Source organism: Hirundo rustica, chromosome 1 (assembly GCF_015227805.2).
Source record: "Hirundo rustica isolate bHirRus1 chromosome 1, bHirRus1.pri.v3, whole genome shotgun sequence".
Classification (NCBI taxonomy): domain Eukaryota; kingdom Metazoa; phylum Chordata; class Aves; order Passeriformes; family Hirundinidae; genus Hirundo; species Hirundo rustica.
In genome coordinates, this window is record NC_053450.1 from 91,788,522 (window position 1) to 91,795,842 (window position 7,321).

Consider the following 7,321-nt stretch of genomic DNA (forward strand, 5'->3'; position numbering starts at 1 on the left):
CAGAGATACTGCAGTTTGGAAGCCAGGGTCCTGTCTTACAATGAGGATCAGAGAAAGCAAACTGAGGAAATGCATGCTATGGCCACAGGGGCTGTTTTTCGTGAGGACAAGGAGACGGGATTCCAACCCATGATACTCATATGCCTTCCATCATGTTATTCCTGGGCCAGCTGTGCCACTGACTCACTGCACGTCTTTGGTTGGGCTGAGCTGCCCAGCCCCTCATGCCCCATTCTCCTTGCCCATTTTGGTCTGTTCTCTGGCAGGAGTTGTGCTTGCAGACATGGACTTAACCAGCTCAGAAGCCTCCATTCATCCCTGTCTCTTTCTCTCCTGCTGCGGTGATGACAACTCATATATTCCCAGCATTGCTCTGTGGTTTCTCTGCAGCTTTGAGAGACCATGTGCCAAATACTGCTGATCAGCCTGCTGACCAGCTACATCTGGTGTACCCAAAGCCAGCCAGAGGCTTTGGAGCATATGCTCCTCTGTGATGGCTGCCTGTCGCTTGTTGCAGCATGCAGGTTGGGCTGGCGCAGGGCAGAGCCTTGTTCCATGCTCACATCCTGCTCCATGCTTGCATCCCATGCCCAGTGAGCAAACTGATCCTGACGTGGAGATCAGCCCCTAAACTATGGGGTTTACACTGCTCTCTGTCCACTCCTGGCACAGCAAAGATGCCCTAAAATGGGAGGGTGTATGTAGAGCATTCCTTGCGGGCTTCTGGTTTGTCCTGAATGCAGTGTAGCAAATTAGGGAACTGTGGGGGGAGGTTGATACTGAACTGGGTATATCCATGTCAGATTACAAAGCCAAGGTTAAACACAGGCCTTCTTTGCCTTCTCTCTCTGCTTTTTGACCCAGTGCTGATCTCAACTCTATAGCAAACAGCCAGAAAATCCCTGTGCCTGTCCCAAAGCCCACAGTGATGGTCACAATATTTCCATGATCATACACTGGGCAGAGTGGGTGGGGGCAAAGGGATGTCCTGACTGGTTTTCCCAGACTGAGCTGCTGGAAATTAAGCAACAGATGACATGCCTCAGACTTCGATCACCCATGAATGATGATGTGGGTCAGCTGGAACAGAAGCTGAAATGTTTTTTAAAAAGGCTCCTTAGGAGTTGTTTCAGGTAAAGGAATGTAGTGATTGTAGAAGTGGGTATGATGCTGAGTGATTTAACAGAAGGCTTGGACCTGTGTGGTGGAAAAAAGGTCTTCAATACCTCAGAAGCATCTCAGTATCATGAAGGAATGGTGGCACATAAACAGGTACTGGTATATTGTTGCTGTTTAGATATCTGAGTTTCTTGATCTGCTGAAAGCCAAGACTACTAATTGCTTCAGGTTTGTGGGGTTTTTTTATTTTTATTTTTTAAAATTTTATTTCTGAGACCAGCTGTAATTCCTTCTGTATGTAAGATTGAAATTCTGGGGGTAAAAAAACTTTTTTAAGTAACCAGAGGTCTTGTCATGTGAGCCCAGGACAGCTGGGTAGGCCCCTTTCCATGACTGGATCTGCAGGCAGAGAGCAGCGTGTTCCAGAGGGTCCCAGGAATGATGCTGTGCTGGAGGCTGTCCAGGGAAGCCAGAAGCACATGGATACACTGAATGCAGCAGCAGCCCTACCAGGGCTCTGGAACATGTAAAGCACTTCAGTGGCAGTAATGTCATCCCTGCTCACGTGCATGAAGTTCTTTATATATATAGGCACTTGGCATACTTCTGAAGGAGTATTTTTTTTTTTTTTTTAAATGTGTTGACTCTCCGGAGAGTTGTACCTTGAGCTGAGTAGAGGAAAAATTGAGGAAAGAGCTTATCCCTTCTCACACCTCAGAGTCCTGTGCTCCTTTGGCCAACAACCTACACATTTACCAGACTTAGTTGCTAGTAAGTGAAGAGGGCAGAGCAGCTGCAGTGAATTAATTGGTAACCTCCAGAGCTGGGTTATTACCTACAAAGCCTTAGAGTGGTCACACACAACTCTGTGAGCAAAAGCATGCCAGTGTCATCTGTTGCAAAGGGGAAAGCTGGCACAGATGCCTGGCCTGTTGTTTCTGCAGCTCTTGAAGATGAAGAGGAGGGAGGTTCCCTGATACAATGGTTCCCATTGCTGCCTTGGGGTCCTGTGGGGAGTTGCAGGCTTCTGCAGTGGGATGCAGCTGCCCTGGAGTGAGCTGAGCTGGAGCTGCTGAAGCCCTGCATTGCCGTGGAGGGCTACATTCATATGTGTACTCTTTGAGTTCTTGTTGATTTTAGCTGCTGATACTGCAAAAGTGGTATCTGTCTAGTTTGGAGGGTCATATTCCATAGCCAGCTATGACTGTAATGCATTAGAAGTGCCATTTCTGCACTGCTTTAAAAACAAACAAACAAACCCCCTGTCAATAGAGGTTATTTGGTCCAGACATTCTTCATGGTTAAAAATCTGATTGATTTTACAGAACATTCCCAGTGACATCTGGGGATGATTCCCTGTCCTCTCCTAGGTAACGTAGGCATGTGCCAGCTTCATCACATGTGGATGCGCCAGCTAGTCAGGTGCCAGAAAGCCTGGGAAGAAAGAGAGTAAGTGATGTACATGATAAGCTTGCCTGGAAATCGTAATATGTTTCTTTAAATATGGTCAATAAAGGGATTTATCCTCATTAAGTATACCCAGAGAAATGTCTGAACAGTCTACAGGACCCTTATCAGTAAATGAGACCTGGGAACTTAAACCCCTTAAGATGTCTTGATGGCTTCTCATATTTTTCTCATAAACTGCTACTGCAAAAATAATTTTGGAAGGGCTTGGAGATTCTTACACATGCTCTTTGGTTTCATTTTTTGGAGCCATAATTACTACTTTGGCCTGTTTTCTGTGTGAAGTCACAACCTAGCTCTGGAATGGTTTGGAACTCATTAAATCTGAGCAGGATGTTCGGTTCTGTAGATTTCATTTTAAAATCAGTTGGTGCTTCTCATCTATTATTACAAATTTACAGTTGTTCCTGGTTGATAATTATGTTTTAAGTCTGTCCCTCAAATTCATCTGAGTGCATACTTTAAACTGTTCTGCCATGGTTTTGGTTTAAGTAAATTACTTACAGGAATGACACATTTGTTACTAATCCTCCAGCCTCTTATAGCCAAATTCTGTAATTCTCTTGCAGACTGGTAATTCTTTCTTATGCAAGCAGACCTACTGACTTCACATTTATTCACCCAGTTTGGACCACCACTTAAGCACATGGTTAATTGTAAACATGTGTTTAGGTCCTATTGACTTTGGTGAGGCCTAAGTGCTGTCTTGAATAGGCATTCTTATCCAAATTGGAGCCAGAAAATTAAATTTGTCCCCCTGTATAAAAGATCAATTAAACTGTTATGCCTCCAATAGAAAGCTGTAAATTCTGTTGGATTAAGGCAGGATATACACTTGAAGTTAAATAACTCTTGCTGAAGACCTTGTCAAGTAAACTTCTATTCTGAAAGGAACATTCACATTCAGAGATGTTAAGGGGTAAGTATTTTTGATGCTATCTCTGCATGGATACAAAATGCACCTTAACTATACATGGAAGATAATATTTTGATTTGTGTCATTATTTAGTGAAAAATATGAAGTGATGTGTAACTGGGATGACACTAAGGAGTGTAGAGCATTTGAAATTTAAGGCTAGCAGAAGCAATGCTTTCATCACGCAAAATAAAATTATTGTATTTTATTTAGAGTGAGTCTCTGCTACACACTATCCCTCATGCAAGACACTATAATGGAGCCACTGGCCTGTCACTTTTCACTACAAGAAGGAATAGGAAGAGGCCCAAGTCCTGGGCAGCTATTTGCATGGACACGTGCTGCAAATTCTGAGGGAACAGCATGGTTTCCCTTTGCTTTTGGCTCCATTTTGGTCTGACACAGGAAGCAGAGGTGAGCAAAGACGAATGTGGGCACCTCCTTTTGCATCCCTTCCTCTGTGTAGGTCTTGTGCAAGACAAGTGGGCTACAAGCAACCTCAGAGGGTAGCCTGGTGGAGGGCACTTGTGTCATAGTTTTAACTTCAAACCAGGCAGAAACACCAATTAATGTAGTGGTTTCACATTTACTAAATTTTGGTCTTGGTACTTACTCTTCCTGTAAGAGAGAGACTAGGAGAAAAACAAAGCAGGCTCAACCTTAAAATGAACAAATAGTTTATTAATATACACTAAAATAATAGAAAAGGAAAAGAAGTTGGAAAAAAAATACTTAAAACAGAATGAAACTTCAAAACCACTTTTCCCTCCCCTTACAAACTGTTCACTTTCTTACAAAACAACATAAAGAGACAAAACTTGTAATGTTCAGTCAGTTTCACTATCTGATAATAGTTTTTCATCAATTCATTAGGGCAAGAGCATCTTTTAGAGTCATGGATCCCACTGACAACTTAGAACAGTTCTCTTGTGGGTTTTAAACTGTCACAAAAACAACCGCTCGGAGAAACTTGCCTTTGTGACCCTCCCAGGAGCAGGTTCCCAAGCTGCTTGTGGGTCATGGGTCTTAGACTTTTGCATACTGGGGTGTCACTTTTTAAAGATGACTAACTCCAAAACAAAGGATTCTTCACTTCAAGGTACAGAGATATCTTCTCACTTCTTCACTGGCACAGGGGGCTTCTCATCTTTATCTCTGTTTAAGCATCTTATAGGATATTACTTACTTCATCACAAACACATTTGCTTAAATCTACACCCAAATTAAAACAATCATCTCCCCAAATGCATATCTTTCCCATGATTTAAAGGAATGACTTAAATATAGAGTTCATTTCCATGGCTCAAGTAAGAATAGAACAACCAACTCTTCAGCCTTCTGTCCCAATAGTCTTTTCACTCTTGCTTTACTGACTTCATGCTGTTGGTCTTTATGTTCACTCTGTCCTTTCTTACTCTCTCAGAGAAGGGCTGAGCTCTGAAAGCTTCATGTTGCTAAGAAAGAGTTAAATCTGCTCAGAGTCTTTGTCTCTCTGTAGCTCATGGTGTTAGATGTTCAAGGCCGTGCTGATGAGGGAGGAAGAACTCACAGAAACATCAGAGATTGGAGCACTTGGGCAGTCTGGAATCAAAAACAAAAACAAAAAAAACAACAGGCAGGATCATAAATGCCTTCTCTGCCCACCCCTTGGTGTAAATTGAGGTGGCCTTTGCCCAAATGGTGCCCATAGCTCTTATCAACAGCCCAGCAGAGATCTCTCCCTGCTCCAGAGAAGTCTGAATAAAGTAGCTGTTACAAAACAGCAACCTCTCCTTCCCTTCCCCTTCACCCGGGAGCCGATGGAATCCAGCCAGGCCTCAGGCCAGCTCCCCCCTAAAAGGGGGAGCAGCAGGCCCAGCTCGATGTTACCTGTCTCTCTCTGGCCAAAGGAAAGGAGAGAAACCCCACCTACAGGAAATTCACAGAGTTTTATATGGTATTTCCCAAAGTCACAGCCAACAATTTCAGTGGTCAGAATAGATGTCAATATTCCAACTAACTCCCTGATAGGTCCCTGTCTCTTTTAAAGCAATTTCCAGGTCCTGACCTGGAGAATTATTTTACATTTTTCTATAACTAAAAAACCAAACTGTACTAACCCATGACAACTTACCAGGCTGGCATTTATCCCATTTGCTTTCCAGGTTAGGGCCATGCAGTGCAAGATCCACGTGCTTCTGGTTCGATCCAACTCCAGGACAGCAACTAGTGCTCCCATGGCATGAATAAGAGTGACCGTGCCCTGTGTGTGCCCGTAGCCCTGGCTGTTAAGGAGCCCTTGGGGGTGGTGTGAACTGGAAGGCTCTCCATGGTTTTGCAAGAGACAATGAGTGCTCAGCGAGGAGGACAGCTTTGGCCGATGTGCTGCTGTGTTCAGGGTGCTGGTTAGACAGCTTTATATGAACGTATAGAGTGGGAATGAAAACCTTTAGGTAGAGGAACAGGTTCATTGCAAGCAGTAGGTTCAAGGGATCATACTTCTGGCACAAAACAAGTGGGAAGAAAATCTTATTGAGTCTCTTTACAGTTCTTCAGAAGGAGTAAAAGAAAAGGCTAACCTTTGAAAACATTTTCACCAATTACTTGGCTATCCCATGACATCAGAACTCTCAGTTTCTATAGTCCTTTGAAGAACAACATTGCTAATAACTAACCTCATGTCTTTCATCATCCCAAATTTTACTTTGAGCCTCCAAGGAAAATCACAATTTCCCCTCTGCAAAGCTTTGCTTTGAATTTTATAGTCTGAATTTTTTTTATTTAGGATAATGTGAGGGTGTTCTGGGAGACCAAAAAAATATTTGCAAGACACTTGGATTAATTGTATGGATAGCATTTTAACTGTTCACCATCATTGCAGATTTATGCACAAATGTGATGCGTGTCATGGACACAATGTACAGGATGTACCTAAATATTCAGGTGCATTGTTTTTAATGCACAAGCAGAAAGCATACATCCAGGCTGTATGACAGATTCCCATAGTTCAAAGGTGCTGAGAAATATGATATTTGCACACACATTTGCCCTTCTTCCAGCAGTGTGCTTTTTGGTGTCAGTGATATTAACTCACTTTTAAAACATCCAGAAGTTTAAGAATGCTTCCAGGAGTAGCTGCAGAATGTCCTTACACTAGAGTAACCTTGGTAAGAGAGGAGGGGCTTTATCTCTAGGACAGCACGCTCCTTACTTGTGCATAGGCTTGGATCTAGTGGTACGCAGTAAATGCTGAGATGTGGGTGGTGACTAGACTTCAAGCACCCAGGAGTGCTCGAGATGTACTCAAAAGAAGGGCCTAATCGTGTGAACAGCGGGTGTAGATCTTCTATAGACCCTAAGGGCTGGCTTGTCACAGTAGTGGCCTTGTAGGGATATTAGGAAAGGTTGGCTGTTTCCTTACATCAGCTGTAATCTTCCTTGCTAATCCACTGGCATGCTCTATGCGCCCTGAGCACCGGAAAGATACTGAACAAATGTGGTTGGAAACGCGTCAGATCTGTGTTCCACTTTGTGGTTTGGTTTGGTGGGTTTTTCGGGGTTTATAAAAATCTTAGCAGTTTGTCTTTTTTGCTTGTGTGATTTTCTATCGTGGGTCGATTTTTTTTTTTTTTTTTTTTCCTTGTGTGCACTTTGAGGCTTCTGTTTAACGCTCTCAAAGAGCAAACAAAGGAGTTGAATGCACTTGCTGATGTTCCCCATTTCATGGCCTGTTGATAACTACACGACAACACTCTCCATTGGATTCTTCATTTAAAAAAAAAAAAAAAAAGTAAGAGGAGGAAGAAAAGAGCCTTTGTCAGTCTCGATAGCACTATTCAC

At 43.0% G+C, this 7,321-nt stretch overlaps 1 long non-coding RNA gene across 2 annotated transcripts; it reads left to right on the forward strand.

The window, feature by feature from the left end:
- The first annotated feature begins 1,145 nt into the window (after positions 1 to 1,145).
- Positions 1,146 to 6,836, forward strand: LOC120758600 (uncharacterized). Of its 2 annotated transcripts, XR_005702950.2 has the most exons (4): positions 1,146 to 1,272; positions 2,490 to 2,568; positions 3,716 to 3,916; positions 5,647 to 6,836. It is a non-coding gene; the product is annotated as an uncharacterized LOC120758600 (long non-coding RNA). The 2 variants fall into 2 exon arrangements; XR_005702951.2 differs by lacking the exon at positions 3,716 to 3,916.
- The last annotated feature ends 485 nt before the right edge of the window (positions 6,837 to 7,321 follow it).